The sequence below is a fragment of the Balaenoptera physalus genome, assembly GCF_965194825.1.
Source record: "Balaenoptera physalus genome assembly, chromosome: 14".
Taxonomy (NCBI): Eukaryota; Metazoa; Chordata; class Mammalia; order Artiodactyla; family Balaenopteridae; genus Balaenoptera; species Balaenoptera physalus.
Genome location: NC_138893.1, coordinates 38,970,622 through 38,985,333, shown reverse-complemented (window position 1 = coordinate 38,985,333; position 14,712 = coordinate 38,970,622).

Here is a 14,712-nt window from a genome sequence, read left to right as displayed (position 1 = left end):
CTTTGTCCTTATACTCAGATTAAAGTCATGCAAACCTAAGAGAGCATCAATTAATCTTGGTTTTATTTTCACTGCTCTTTGATTAGAAAATATTGAGTTGGACAAAAAGTTCATTCGGTTAAGGAATATGTTGTTCAATAAAGTTCTTGGTGAAAATGAAAGATATGTCTTTAATTTTTACTTAAGACCAAACCAACTTTTTGGCCAAACCAATCCTAACAGTCACCAGAGGAGTCCACTTAAACCACAAGTTCCTAAATAAATATTTGAGGAAAGAACCCTTTCCTTTCATTAACTTAAAAAAAAAAAAAAAAAAAGACCACTCTGGTGGAGAGAGGCACCCTGAGGCACAGGATCATCTGGGCAGCTGTGGTGCCCACAGTGTTTCCTGGGGAAGGGCAGGTAGAGGACACAGAGCAGAGAGGTGAGCCGCGGGGAGTAGACGGCAGGATGGACAGGTCTCCTTTCCACTCCGCTGCTGCCGGACGAGCTGAGCCATCATGGGACCATAGGACCTCTCTGAATCCACTTCCTCATCTATTGAAATGATTGCCTCGTGGGTCCTGTCCAGCTCCAAAGTTCTCCATCTCTCCTGGGAAGAATGTCCACATTGCTACAGAGCACTGAATTTTATTTTTTCACAGAGACCAGAGAGGAGTAGAAGCAACTTATTTTATTAAGTGTCCTTTTACTTTTCTGAGAAGTAAGCAAAGTCATTGCACTACAAGCAGATCCCTAAAGACTAAAAGTTGACCTCACAGCTTACAAGGACAATTCCTGACCCCAGCCAAGATGAACATTGGGAATATCCTTCTTAAGCAGCAGTTCAAGTGTCCAAATCAGTAACATCTTTTTCTTGGACCCATGAGACCCACAGGCTTGTTACCTCCCACTGGGAGGGAACATTATTTGGGAGATGGCTATATTGTAAGAAAACCTCTGTTCGCCAAATTGGAGAGTTGGGCAATTGCAATTCCAGGATTTCACGTAGGTGGTTTCTTCAAAGGCCTTCATTTATTTGCTGCTTGATGTGAAAGAAACCTCATTTATGTAGTTTCTTTTTCTCCCAGGGAGGTTAAGAGCTCAGTACAGCTAATGGACTACATATATCACTGGCTTTAATATAGTCCCAGGCAACGTAATGCTAAAGCAATGTGATGATTTGATATCATGAAAAGCAACCATTTTTATTGAGAATGGGAAATCAACTAATCAGGTGTCCATTCAGAAAATAATGTAGCTGTTAGAAGGCATGGCTGAGAAAGGGAGGGAGGGAGGAAAAAAGGAAGGAAGTGGATGAAAGAACAAAAGTGAAGAAGGAAGGAAGGAAAGGAGGGAGGGAGGTAGAAGGAAAGAAAGGCAGAAAACCAAATGTATATATGCTGTTGAATTTTAACCCCAGCTGACTAGCCAGCTGTGTCCAATAGAAATATGATGGCAGAGACTGTCTCCATTGATCACCAGTATATCCCTAAGACTTAACATTGTGTGGCATGAGGTGACTGCTCTATAAATATAAATGCGAAATGGCATACACGAATAAATTCAAGTCATATTCACTGAATATCTACCATATTACATTAAGCATTGCTTGAAACATTGAAGAAATGTAAATATTTTTTGAGTAAATGAATGAGCGAATTAAGGAATAAGATCATATCCAACATGCCCTTCTGATCTACTTATAATATATAATGGGGTGTTACAATTTAGGACTTAGCATTTTCAGTATGCTGGAACAAAACCACTCTCACTAAAATATTTATTTTAAATCAACTAAACAGCCTGCCTCTTGCCTAGAAATTTTTGATTTTTTTTTTTTTTTTTTTGTCATGGCTCTTTATAACTAGACCTTAGGACCATTCTCTCTTAGTGAGCACAGAGATGCTTATATAACAGCCTATGGACTCCTTGTTGACACATTCCATCATCCCTTCAGAATGTCCACTAATCTGTAGGAGAGAAAGAGACAGCCACACACATACACAAAATCGCAAGAAATGCTTATGTTCAAAATAATATCATTCAGAAAAATAAAAGAAGAAGAAATATAATGTGAGCCACATGTGTAATTTGAAAGTATCTAGTAAGTGTATTAAAAAAGCAAAAAAAGGGCTTCCCTGGTGGCGCAGTGGTTGAGAGTCTGCCTGCCGGTGCAGGGGACGCGGGTTCGGGCCCTGGTCTGGGAGGATCCCGCGTGCCGCGGGGCGACTGGGCCCGTGAGCCACAATTACTGAGCCTGCGCGTCTGGAGCCTGTGCTCCGCAACAGGAGAGGCCGCGATAGTGAGAGGCCCGCGCACCATGATGAAGGGTGGCCCCCGCTTGCCACAACTAGGGAAAGCCCTCGCACAGAAACGAACACCCAACACAGCCATAAAATAAAAAAAAAATTAAAAAAAAAAAAAAAGCAAAAAAAAAAAGAAGTTGAAACTACTTAAAAAAATTTTTTTTAAATCTTTTATATTGGAGTATAGTTGATTAACAATGTTGTGTTAGTTTCAGGTGTACAGCAAAGCGATACAGTTATACATATGCATGTATCTATTCTTTTTCAAATTCTTTTCCCATTTAAGTTATTACAGAATATTGAGCAGAGTTCCCTGTGCTATACAGTACGTCCTTTTTTGTTATCTATTTTAAATCTAGCAGTGTGTACAAACTACTTTTTAAAAATATATTTTATTTAACTTAATATAACCAAACCTCATCTAATATATTTGAAATGAAAAGATCATTTCAACACGTGATCAATATAAAAATTATGAAGACATACTGCATTCTTTTTTTCCCCTGACTTTTCTAAATCATCACAGTTCAGGGTGTTTTTGGCACTTGGAGCGCATCTCAGCTTGAGCTGGCCACATTTCAAGCACTCCATGGTCATGTGTGGCCACTATATTGGACATCGTGGGTCTGGTCTCTGCCTATGCCACTCAACTGAAACTCTTCTCTGACTGGACACCAGTGACCTCCTAAGCCAAATGGCCTCTTCTCACACACAAGCCTCCTCCGAATTCTCTTTGAAGTCTCTGCTATGTGAGGCACATTTGATTACCCACTCCCTGACATTTTCTCCTCCCTTGAGTTACAAAACCTGACGTTCTCAGTTCCTTCCCTGTCTCGCCAATGGTGTCCTCATGGCGCTCTTGCTGCCCTCCAAGCATCAGTTGTCTTCCTCTCTCTCTCTATTTGAACAGCTCCCAAACGCAGGCTCCCAGGCTGGACCTGGCTCCTGCATTCAGGACACAGATTCCCAGCTACCTGAAGGACTTCTCCAGCCACCTAGTATCCCTCAGCACCTAAGACCAAATGTTCTAGACCAGCCCCATCTTCTCCTCCTACCCACGCTAGCTTTCTTCCCTGACATCCCAGTTTTTGTTCATGTTTGAATCACCACTGAACAAATATTTAACGAGCACTTACTCTGTGCCAGCTGCGGGGATACAGCAGTGGATAAGCCAGACGAAAATCTCTGTTTTCGTGGAGCTGATGTTCTAGTGAGGATAGATGGACACTCAAACATAATCAATAAGTAAAATACATACTATGTTAGAAAGTAATATTCACTACAGAGAAGAACATAGCAAGATAAGGGGAATGCAGAGCGTAGGAGAGGGGTACTTAGGTGGGCCCACAAAGAAGGTGATATCGGGACAAAGGCTTCAAGGGAGAGAGGGATTGAACCATGCTCATACCCGGGGAGGAGCTTCCAAGACAACGGAGAAGTCCTCATGGCTGAGTGTGTCCAGCATTTGACGTTTAGAGAAACCACAATGGCCGGAGCAGAGTGAGCAAGGGGGGAGATCAGAAGGAAATGAGATCAGGAGGAGATGAGAGTCTAGAATGGCAGGCCGCCCAGGCCATCGTGAGGGCTTTGGTCACCGGGCTTGGAATAGGGCTGGTCTCTAGCTTCTGTGCCTCTCCATTCACCCAGTCTCCAGGGCTGACCCTCTTGAAGTCTCTTGACTCATCCCCACTCTCCATTTAATCCAATCCCCCGCCACCTTACCATCGGTAGGTTACTCTCCCTAAAGTACAGCTGTGGTCATGTCCTCCTCCACCACCTGTCCCCAGCACCTTTGAAATAAGGTTTAAAGCCTCAGGTGAATCATTTAGGACCCCCTCCACCATCAGCCGTTCCTTGCTCACCCACACACGGCTACCCCTTGCTCCAGCCAGATTGGATTCCTTGCAATTCCCTTTGCGTGCCTTATGCTCCCTAGCCCCTGTCATTCCCTCCATCTGAAATATATTGAGTTGCTACTCAGTTCAACGAATAAACAGTTTCTTCCATGAAGATCTCCTTTACACAGACTCATCCCCAACCGGTAGTTTTTTCTTTGAACTCTCATACCATTTCACATTTGTCTTTATTAACACGTCTGCTGCATTTGGACGTGCGTTATAGTTATCCTTGGCTTATTTCTTCTCCTAAATTTGCCTGGGGAACTTGTCTTTTTGGTCTGTGCAGACTTCTAATTCCTAGGGCTATGCCTCCCACAGATGGGGTACCAGGTATTTGTTGAACATCCTAGTGGATGAATGAATGAATGAATCATAGTAATATAATTAGTTGCTGTGTTATATTGTTGGGTGAGGACAGTGGAATTAGACATTTTCTTTCTTTCCTAATCTCCAAAATCCGTAATACCTATTTTATTGTTAAAGTAAGATATTTATATAATTTTTAAAAATCACTATAGTTCATGCTGAGTCATCAATGATCAAGCAAGCAATTTAACTTCTCTGAGCCCGTTTCCTCAGCTATAAGGAGGGGACAGGATTCTTACTTCATAGAGTTGTAGTGAGAATTCATATTCATATGAGATGGTGTGTGTTAAGATATCGGGTATCTAGCCTGGCACACAGTAGGTGCTCAATAAAAGAAAGGACAATGATGATGGTGATGATGATAATAACGATGATGGTGATGGTGGTAGTAGTGGTAACAGTAATGGCAAAAATTATGACTTTCAACCAGCTAAAAATTAAGTGCTAAAAAGAGAAGGTTCTGCCCAGGTGGTTGAGGGACCACAGCTCTCAACGTCAGGTAATTGAGTTTTCCCTTCATCAGATGCTATTTACAAAAGTAAAGGTCATCTGATATATTCATAGAAGGTTCCAGGCACATCAATTATTCATTCCCACATTTGAGACTTTGAAACAGACAAATTTCATACTGGGACTACAAATGATTAAAAAGAGAAAAATCCAGTTAGCGCGGCTATTAAGTGTGATGAACTGTGTAAAAATGGTTTATTGGATGCATGCATAGATTTCTTTTGAAAGGAGCAAAACTTTCCTATAATAATTTTGTAGCTTTCATTTTTATATTATAAAATAATTCATGTTTATTATAGAAAATTTGCAGAAAAAAGCAATGACAATAAAATCACTCATAATTCCACTATTTAGGGTCAACAGCTGTGTACACTTTGAGGCGTATTTCTCTGATCTGTTTTATTTTTCCCTTTCTAGTAGTTTGGGAGGGAATACAATGCGTCCTCTCTTTACTATGCTACTGGTTCACATTAATTTGAATTCATTTTTCTCTATCAATGGCAAGAATTAAATAGTACCTATTGCCTTTCTCTTATGGAAGACATGGTATTTGGTACATTATTACTTAATTTCTACTTTTTTCCACCATTCCCAGCTTTGGTTCATTTAATATGGAATTTGGGGCTTAAATTATTATTACTAATAATATATACCTTCTATTTCAATAATTATTGATATTTACATTAGGTTTTATGACCACATCAGCAATAATTACTTAGACTGATTTGTATTTAACTGGTCACATACTTTAACACCCGTGCACTTACACAGTGTCTTCCCCATTTTAAAGTATTTGTTTCACTTAATCTGCCCGTTGATTGGTATTCTTCTTTGGGAAATTCCCTCAGGCAGAGCATGTAAGTAGTTGACTTTCTGAGGTCTAGAATATCTGATAATATTTTTGTGAACATTAACTTGGCTGAATGTAGAATTATTGATTCATAAACATTTCCCCTAAAACTTATGTAGATGTTCAATTACTTCTTTTGTTTCATGTAAGGGAAGAGAAATCTAAAAGCTCACTGATACATACTCATTTGTAGTAACTTTCCTTGAAGTTTACATATTTTGCTTGTTTTGTTTTTTTCCTTACCCTTGAAATTCAAGAAAATTAATTACGGCAAATCTATTGGTCTATGTAATAAATTTTGCCTGGTACTTACTGATCCTTTCCCATCTCTTGTCTATAGTAATTTAAGGTCACCCTGTTTGGTAGCAGAATCACAAATAATGGATTTCAGGGTGTCTGAAATCCAGGAAAGCCCTGAGCTTTTTGAATACATTTAAAGACAGTGACATGTGGTGGAAGGAACACAGCCTGCGGTGTCAGCTCTGCAAGTGGTCAGCTGCATGACCTTGGACATGTTACCTGATTTCTCTCCAAGCCTCAGTTTCCTCATCTGTAAATGGGGATGGGAAAAACTCCTTGCAGAACAAATAAGGCAAAAAGCAGGCCCTCCATAAGTCATATCTACCCTTCCACAACGTGAGAAGAGCAATACCTCCTCAACCCAAGGCTGTAGAACTTTGGTGCAAGAAAAATTCAGATTCTATCTTGGGAGTCAGAGTTGCTCTTCTTTCTCACTGGAAAGTGTCTTGGAAAAGTGACTCCATCCTTGAAAGATGAAAACATTTTAGGAGAGCAGGGTATCTGCCAAGGGAGAGAATGATCAGCGCAAATCCAGTTATGGGAGCGTGAAATCTGGGGAGAGGAGCAGGGAGAGAAATGCTGGTCCTCTCTTGGTCACTGACATAGGCCTCTTGGCCTTGTCCTGGGAGCTCCTGCTGTCCTTGTCCCTTTCATCATGACTCAGAACTGTGGACGTGTTCACACCTACTAACAAGTAGAACCCATTAGAATATCAAGCTTTACCACTTAAAGAGTGGTCCACAGGCCAGCAGCTTCAGCATCACGCAGGAGCTTGTCAGAAATGCAGACTCTCAGGTCCCATCCCGGAGTCGCTGAATCAGAATTTGCAGTTTAACAAGATTCCCAGGGGACGCATATGTACGTCAAAGTTTGAGAAGTTTATTTCCGACCACACGTTGGTCAGAACGGAAGATTTAGGAGGCTTCTCTGTCACTAACCAGTGGTTTTATTTTCATGCCTTTTTAAAACAGGAATAAAACCCCAGCAGATGGGTCTAGAAGAAATGAAAAAAAGGCATATGGAATTTTAAAGTGTAGAATAAAGACCAGTGGTTTTCCCCTGCAGCCAATTCCATGGGAGCCAGGGAAGGGCCTGGTTCTCCTTCCTGAGGCCACCTCAACCTGCTTCTCTGCCCTTGGCACTGAGCTGGCACCACAAGATCATTCATCTCACATGTTCCCAGCCTCTCTGCCTGACCACAGTAATGAGGACACAACCGCTGAGAGCCACAGTCACACCACCCTTGGCTTTTGTGGCTCCTCCCACGTCTAACTCTGGGAGATCACACTGTGACCATAGATTTGGTCACAAAACAGAAACTGGCATCTGCTGCTTCTGTAGGTGTTCTGTGGCCCCAGCCTTGACCTCCCTCTGGGCCCCAGATCCTCCCTACCCCCTTCTCCAGCCATCACCCTGTGAATGTATATCTCCAGCTTTGGCCCCCAGCCCCCGGCCAGAGCCTGAGCCAGAGCTGGAGTGAACATTGGGTGGTGACTCCAAGACTTTACCTTGACTCCTGGGGCTCCAGAGTCCACAAGCAAGGTTCTGAGCAAGGTGGTCTCCCAGCTCGTGAGGCACAAGCTCTTCTCCAGGCCTAACCTGGGAGTCTACCTTGAATTCCCAGAGGTGAAATAGAATGTTGCCAGAGTGAGGGGCCTAAACACATTCTGGGGTTCCCTGCAGCCCTCACACGGCTTTCTTCATCAGCTGTGTGCATTCAGGGAACACGCCGTTCTTGGCTGCTCTTGTATATGCAGTGCTCACTGGAATGTCTGACACAGAATAGGCACCTGATATGTATTTGAACCTAAATCAAAGTGCAACAAAGAGCCTGCATGGTCTTAACAGTGCAATCTGAGTTTAGTGAGAAATAAGCTAATACCCAAATTACTGGTCACGGCCTTATAGGAGAGCCCCCAAATTCCTCTCTGCTGTCCACTATTGCTTCTTTCATCCTTGAGGATGGAAATATCCTCATGGGTTTGATGGGCCTTTTGGTCACGGGAGGAGAGGCCCCCCTGGGTATAGTCTCCCTGGAAAGGGTGGGTTTAGAAAGTACTGAGGCAAAATGAAGTGGGTAGAATGTGAAGATTTCAGGGCAGCCTCGGGAGGGGTAGGATGGGCGGGGAACAGGAGACATGGGAGAGAAGCTGTGAGCGATAAGACCAGTTCTGGGGAAGAGAAGAGGACCCAGCAGCAGAGCAGGAGACCAAGGGCCTGAAAAGGCAAGTCGGGCGCAGGTCACGATGGTGTAACATTCTATTGGAACTCCACACCCCCACTCCCGAGCCTGCAGGAAAGTCGGCCAAGTGCCACAATCTTGCGATAGTGTGTCTCGTGGAAAGGGAGCTGCATTCAACCTTCGGGTGGATGAGAGAGAGAGAGAGGCGGAGAGAAGAGAAGGTCCGGGAAGGCAAGCTGCTGAGCAGGGCAAGTCTGAACTGGGGAAGTCTCTGAGGCGTGGGCTGGTGAGCAGAACTCAAGGCTCCATCAGGAAGCTCCAGCAGCCTTGGAGAGGATGCAAGATGGCTCCTGAATGTGGGAAGAGACTGCGAGCCAGCGAGCATCGTATTAAAAGGAAGGAAGGACGGACCCCAGATGCTGGAAGATTTAGAGACAACGTGTTGACATCACATGGGTTACATGAGACTTATCCCCATTTACGGAGCCACCTCTGGCTTTTGGGCAAGTAAGTCTTTAGTCAATGGAAGCTACCAGCACATGACTGAATTTTAGTCACAATGTGGTAAAATGTCCCTGGAGATTCCTGGACGAAAGTGACAACGGTCACTATAAAATGACAAATGAATCAGAATAACCAGGGTTGGATGACCTCCACCAGTCGCCCGGGCTGCTTCCCATGATAACAAAGCCCTCCCCACATAAGAGACAGATGTCCCAATTACCCTACCGACCTTCTGCTCCAGAAGCCCACCCACTCTGGGGAGGAGGGGTCTTTTCAAAGAAACCCACCTGGGTAGGGCTTTGTGGTTCTCTGGAAAAATTGGACTATTCACAGTGGTGCAGTGAGGAAAAATAAATGATCCTGGTACTTGGAGAGAACTGTTTCAGAGAAAAGTTATACTTAAAAAAACAGATGGTTCCTTTGTTTCCAATAGTTGCCTACAAATTCTCTATTTTTCTGTCGATGGAATCGAAATTGATTGAAATTGACATTCTTTTATCATGAGTCAGTTGACAAGAAAATTGAGAAAACAAAACCATGAGTGCCAGTTTTTTTTCTTTTTCTTTCTTTCCAAACAAGTAAGTCCAGAGGTTCAGACAGAGAAAGAAGGATGTCAGTGGTCTGCTTTTAGAAGCTGCCAGCAGTTGCCTTTCCGAAGCTGCTATGCAGATGTGCGGACACAGACTTTTCTCTGCTGCTGCACATCTGGAATTCTGGAATTGTCCCTCTGGTGTTCCATGCAAAATAGCAAAAAACCAACTTTGGTTTTCTGACCCATGTGGTTCCATAGCCTTTTCCAGACTCGAGCTGTGAAAAATTGTTGCTCTTGGCTTGAAATTCACAGTTTAGCAAGTGGTATGTTTCAGGGGAACTGGTGGGCCTGAAGATGAATTTGTATTTGCTGCCTCCTGGGGTTCCCAAACAGCCATTTGGCTCCCAGAGTCCCCAGGCTGAGTGTCGCAATGCACTCCGTGGGCAAGGAAGAATGCGGCACAAATGTCGTCAGTGAGAACAGCCCACTGTCTGGATGTCTTCTAGTTTGTGCCTTTTCCCCCATTTTCACCATCACATATACAGAAAAGGTGTTGGGAGACATTCGTGTCTTCCACTGATCACAAAATGCCTCCTGTCCTGGAGACCTGGACATGGTGGCACTTTGGGGTGGCAGTGTCTCCCTTCTCCCAGCCGCATGACCCACCTGAGATGCTTCATGCCACGTCTGCTGATGAGCATGCCAGAAGTGTGACCAGTGGGGAACTGGCTGTCTGGCTAACTGAGCTGGAATCATTTCTCCAAATAATATGCCCATGAGAAGAAAGTCACTGGGCTCTAAAGGCAGTGAATCGGCTTAGTAAAGAGTCCCTTTCCCACTCCTAAGTAGCAATGAGTCCCAAAGGTTGTTAAACTTTCCATACATGACTTTTAGAAATGGGATGGAATTTTGGGTGGGGGTGGGGAGAGCAGTGCATCGAATTAAATGTAAATATATATATATATATATGTGTGTGTGTGTGTGTATATATAATTATATATATTGTCTGTCTTTGTTCCAATGTACAATCCTGAGGTCCATGGCATTTGGCTGATCATTAAAGCGCTTTGGGGAATGGTGTTTTCTTTGATGCAAAATGGTAACTGAAAATGTGAAAAGCAAATGGATTCCTAGTCCCAAGCTTTGCATGATGCTCCGATGCCAGCCCCACATCCTCTGTGAACGCTTGCCTGAGTTTGCCCACTGTGAACTCCTGCAGCATCCGCCAGCTGTATTCCCTCATTTTGCGTGGAACGTTTGCTAACTCTAATAATAATAATAATAACCTTCCTAGATATTCTTTGCATTTTCCTCGATTCTCCAATAAGGCCCTGGAGGGCAGATTTATGCCCCAGCATCAAGTTGAGGGCCCTCCCTACAGAAGGTCTCAAAATAATTGAATAATGCAGAAAAATCCATTTATGTATGGATATATGGCCCATCCCAAGCGAGGACAAGTAGCTTGCAGTAGGAAATGACAAGGACAGCAGTTCAATTAAGAAAACACTTGCTGATGTCTCCCCGGGGTCATGGCTAAAAGCGACTGGCACAGAAAAGGAGCTCCTAATTCCGGAGGTAAATGCCATTGTGCTGGCCACTTGGCCATCTTCAATGTGAACTATAGGCATGGAAACAGGGAGTGGGGAAACTCTGAGAAGCCACAGGAATTGCAGCTTTAGAAGTATAGCCTAGCCGTGGGTTACGGAGAGGAAAAAGGTTGGTACCACAGAGCCAGCTGTTACATATTTAGGAAAATTGCAGGAATTTTGAGAGTCAGTTGTTAAATCATCGGTACCTTGAGATCGGCTGTGGTAAGAATATTTACACCATGGAAATCAGCGAACACTGCAAATCAGGTTCCTCCCATCCCGTCTCATGTAGGAGAGCTGGTTTACCAGAACACGACTGCTAACATCTGACCATCTGTGCACAGGCTAGAGCAAGTTTTGAGCAAAAGCTTCAAGCTGACTGTGACCTTGACAGGCCTTATCGTGCAAAGCACCAGCCTCTGCCACGAGCAGCCTATGGTCCCTGGAACAAAGGTTGGCCATTACCTGTAGCTGAGAATCTTGGTCACTTCTGGGCCTTGTTAGCTACCTCTGCCCACCTGAAACCACTTAGAGTCACAGCTTTTCTTACGAAGGATTGCAATATGCACACATGTATAATCTGCATTTTGAATTTGTAAATTTCCATTATTATGGGTGCCCAGAGCACTGCATATGAATTAGATCAACCACAGTTCCTAACAGCGGTCCCCCAGTGTAAAAGAAGCAGAACCAGAATAACTACAGATGGCCTGAGTCTCCGTGCATGACACTTTCTTCTTGGATTTTCACTGCCTTTTATTTGCTCTTCTCTGTAATGTTTTCCTGGTTGACCTTATCTCATCCCATGGCATCCATGGCATTAGATACTGTTGTGCACTGATCGCACCCAAATCCAGTTGTGATTTCTCCCCTGAGCTCAAGACTCATATCCAACTTCCTCCTTGACATCTCCACTAGGATGTCCCATGGGTGTCTCAAACCTTTCAAAAGGTTACACTGGCTCATGTCACTCCTCCACTTCCGGTGTCTTCTCATCTCATGCCAAATACAAATCCCTAAAATGATCTGATCTACGTCCCCAGCCCATCACTTCCCTGTCCTCCTCTCTCACTGCTCTCTCCACTGTCATGCTGGTCTCTTTGCTATTTCTGAAACATGGCAGACAGGGTTCACTTTAGGAGAACTTGCTATTGCATCTGCCTGGAAAGTTCTTTCACCAGGTGTCCACATGGCTTCCTCCCTCACCTCCTCAAGTCTTTACAAAACGCCCCTTGTTAAACAGGCCTCCCTTGACCACCTTATTTTGAATTACATCCTTCACACTCCCTACGGCCTCCCCAACCCCACCTCCTATCACCTCTCAACACACTATATCTTACTGACTTTCCTGTTTATTGCTTTTCCTCCCACTAGAATGTAAGCTCCCCGAGAGCAAGGATTTCAGTTCAGTTTGTTCAGTGTGGTATCACTCAGCACAGCACCCAGCACATAGTAGGGGCTCAGTAAATACTTGTTGAATAAATAAATGAAAATCTTGGTCTCTGTCCTCAAACCTGCTCTTCTCCCAGTCTCCACTCTGCCGATGGGCCCACCATTTCACTCAGTGTTTCAGGATAAAATTCTGACCCGCCCTCATCTTCCACTAGCAAGTGCCAACAGCTTGACCATGAAAATATATCTTGAATCCGATGACTTGCCTCTGCTTCTCTGCAAACACCATAGTCCAAACCATTCTCAGCTGGACAACAGCGGTCACTTCCTACCTGGTCTTCCCACTTCCAGGCTCTCCCACAGCCGTCCCGCCCGCCCTTTCACACACACACATTGTCAGAGTGATCTTTAAAAAATGTCAAACAGACCACATGACTCCTCCGCTAAGAACCTCCCAAAGGCTTCTCACCACATTTAAAATAAAATCCATGCTACCTGACCCGGCCACTGCTGACTTTTCCAGACTCATCTCCGACACTCTCCCAATTATTCTCTTTCCTTCAACAGCAGGTACTAAGTGCCTGCTCGGGGACAGGGCTGTTCAGGGTGTTTGGGACACAAAATGGAAAAATATTTATGCTCTTGTGGAGCTTCTGTTCTACTGATGCGAAACAAACAGTGAGCAGTAAACGTGGTAATAATTAATAATAGAGTGTATAAGAAGGTGATGAGTGCTACGGAAAGTAAAGAGACGTTAGAGAGGAATTGGAAGGGGTGAGTTTGGCCCAGCGAGAGCCGGCTGCAGTGTTAGGTAGGGCCTCACTGAGGGGGCAGGACCCGAGCTAAGATGAGGAAGTGAGCCACCCACGGTCTTCTTGCCGTGCCTAGAACCAACTGGGCTGGGCTTGTATTGTGTCAACTCAGCCAAGCTGGACGTCTGTTGCTTAGAATAGCCTAGTTCCACGCACAGTTCCAGGTTAGCATGGCCCACAGTTGTGCATGAGGTTTGGAAGGCAGAAACGAAGCCGCAGCGTTATTCCCTTTTGCTAGGAAGGTGGTGCGGGGTACCAGGTGCAGGTGCAGCTCGCTCACGTTGATGGACGCTTCTCTGCTGGCTTTGTTTTGTCAGCCAGTGGCTGAGCCATAGCTCCTTTGGTTCCCACAGGATCTCTTCGTTCAGCAGCTCCAGCTCCTGGCCAGGTGCACACTTAGCCCTGTGACCAAGGGCACTGAGGACGGAGGCATGAAGGCGTTGAGAGACCAATCAGGTTCCAGCTCACCCTTGCAGCTCGCCGCTCATCCCTCCTTCCCTCACATCACGTCACATCATTCCCAGCTGCCTGCGCTGCTGACTTCAGGATGGAGCACAGGATACAGAAACAACAGCCTGACCTCAACTAGTTACCAGCTGCCACGGTGCTGTGAGGCTAAGTCCCTAAATAACGAATGAATGAACCAACTGACTAAGGAAGTTTTTTTATAGGATTTATTATAAGGATAATATATTTTTATTATACTTATTGTGTACATAATGGCTGGCTCCTTATCTTCTAATCTATGCTCATATGTCACCATCCTATAAAGAAACCTTACCTAAATATCTAAAACAGATGTTTCTGCAGTCACTTCATATCACCTCACCGGTTTGTTTGTTTGTTTATGGCATACATTACTCTTTGAGCTTATTTTTTTTTAATTTATTTGATTACTTGCTTACCAGGGCTCATTCTATTCATTGCTTTATCTCCAGTGCCTAGAACCCAGACTGCACATGGTAGGAATTAAAAAAAATAATAATGATTGAATAAATATATTTGATGTCTTTTATTTTCGGTGTCTATCAACAGATTTCTGAATACCAAAATAAGCTAAAATGGTTTCAACTGCAGGAGTTTTGAATGCAAATCTCACAAGGGCTTAATGAGAAAATGCTAGCATTTATTCATAAAGTCTATAAAGGAAAAGACAAAGCATTTATTGATTACATTAGTCAAATTACTTTTATCAACACATTTTAAAAGCACAGCCAAACCAAAAACAAACCTTTGATTGTATCATAGTATCCAATTCACAAAAAAAAATCCCCTGTTTTTTTGAGAACTAAATATTGAAATAGTTACAAAACAATGTGTTTTGTTAGTAAACTACACTTAAACCTGGGGGTCTGAGTAAAAATTAAAGTTTGGTACCTCTCTAGCAAGAAATTGAACTAAAAGTTTCTCCCTAGCAAAAAAATACAGAATTAGAAGATTTTTGAAATTACAGTATACTAAAACAAGACAATCCTTTAAAACAAATGTC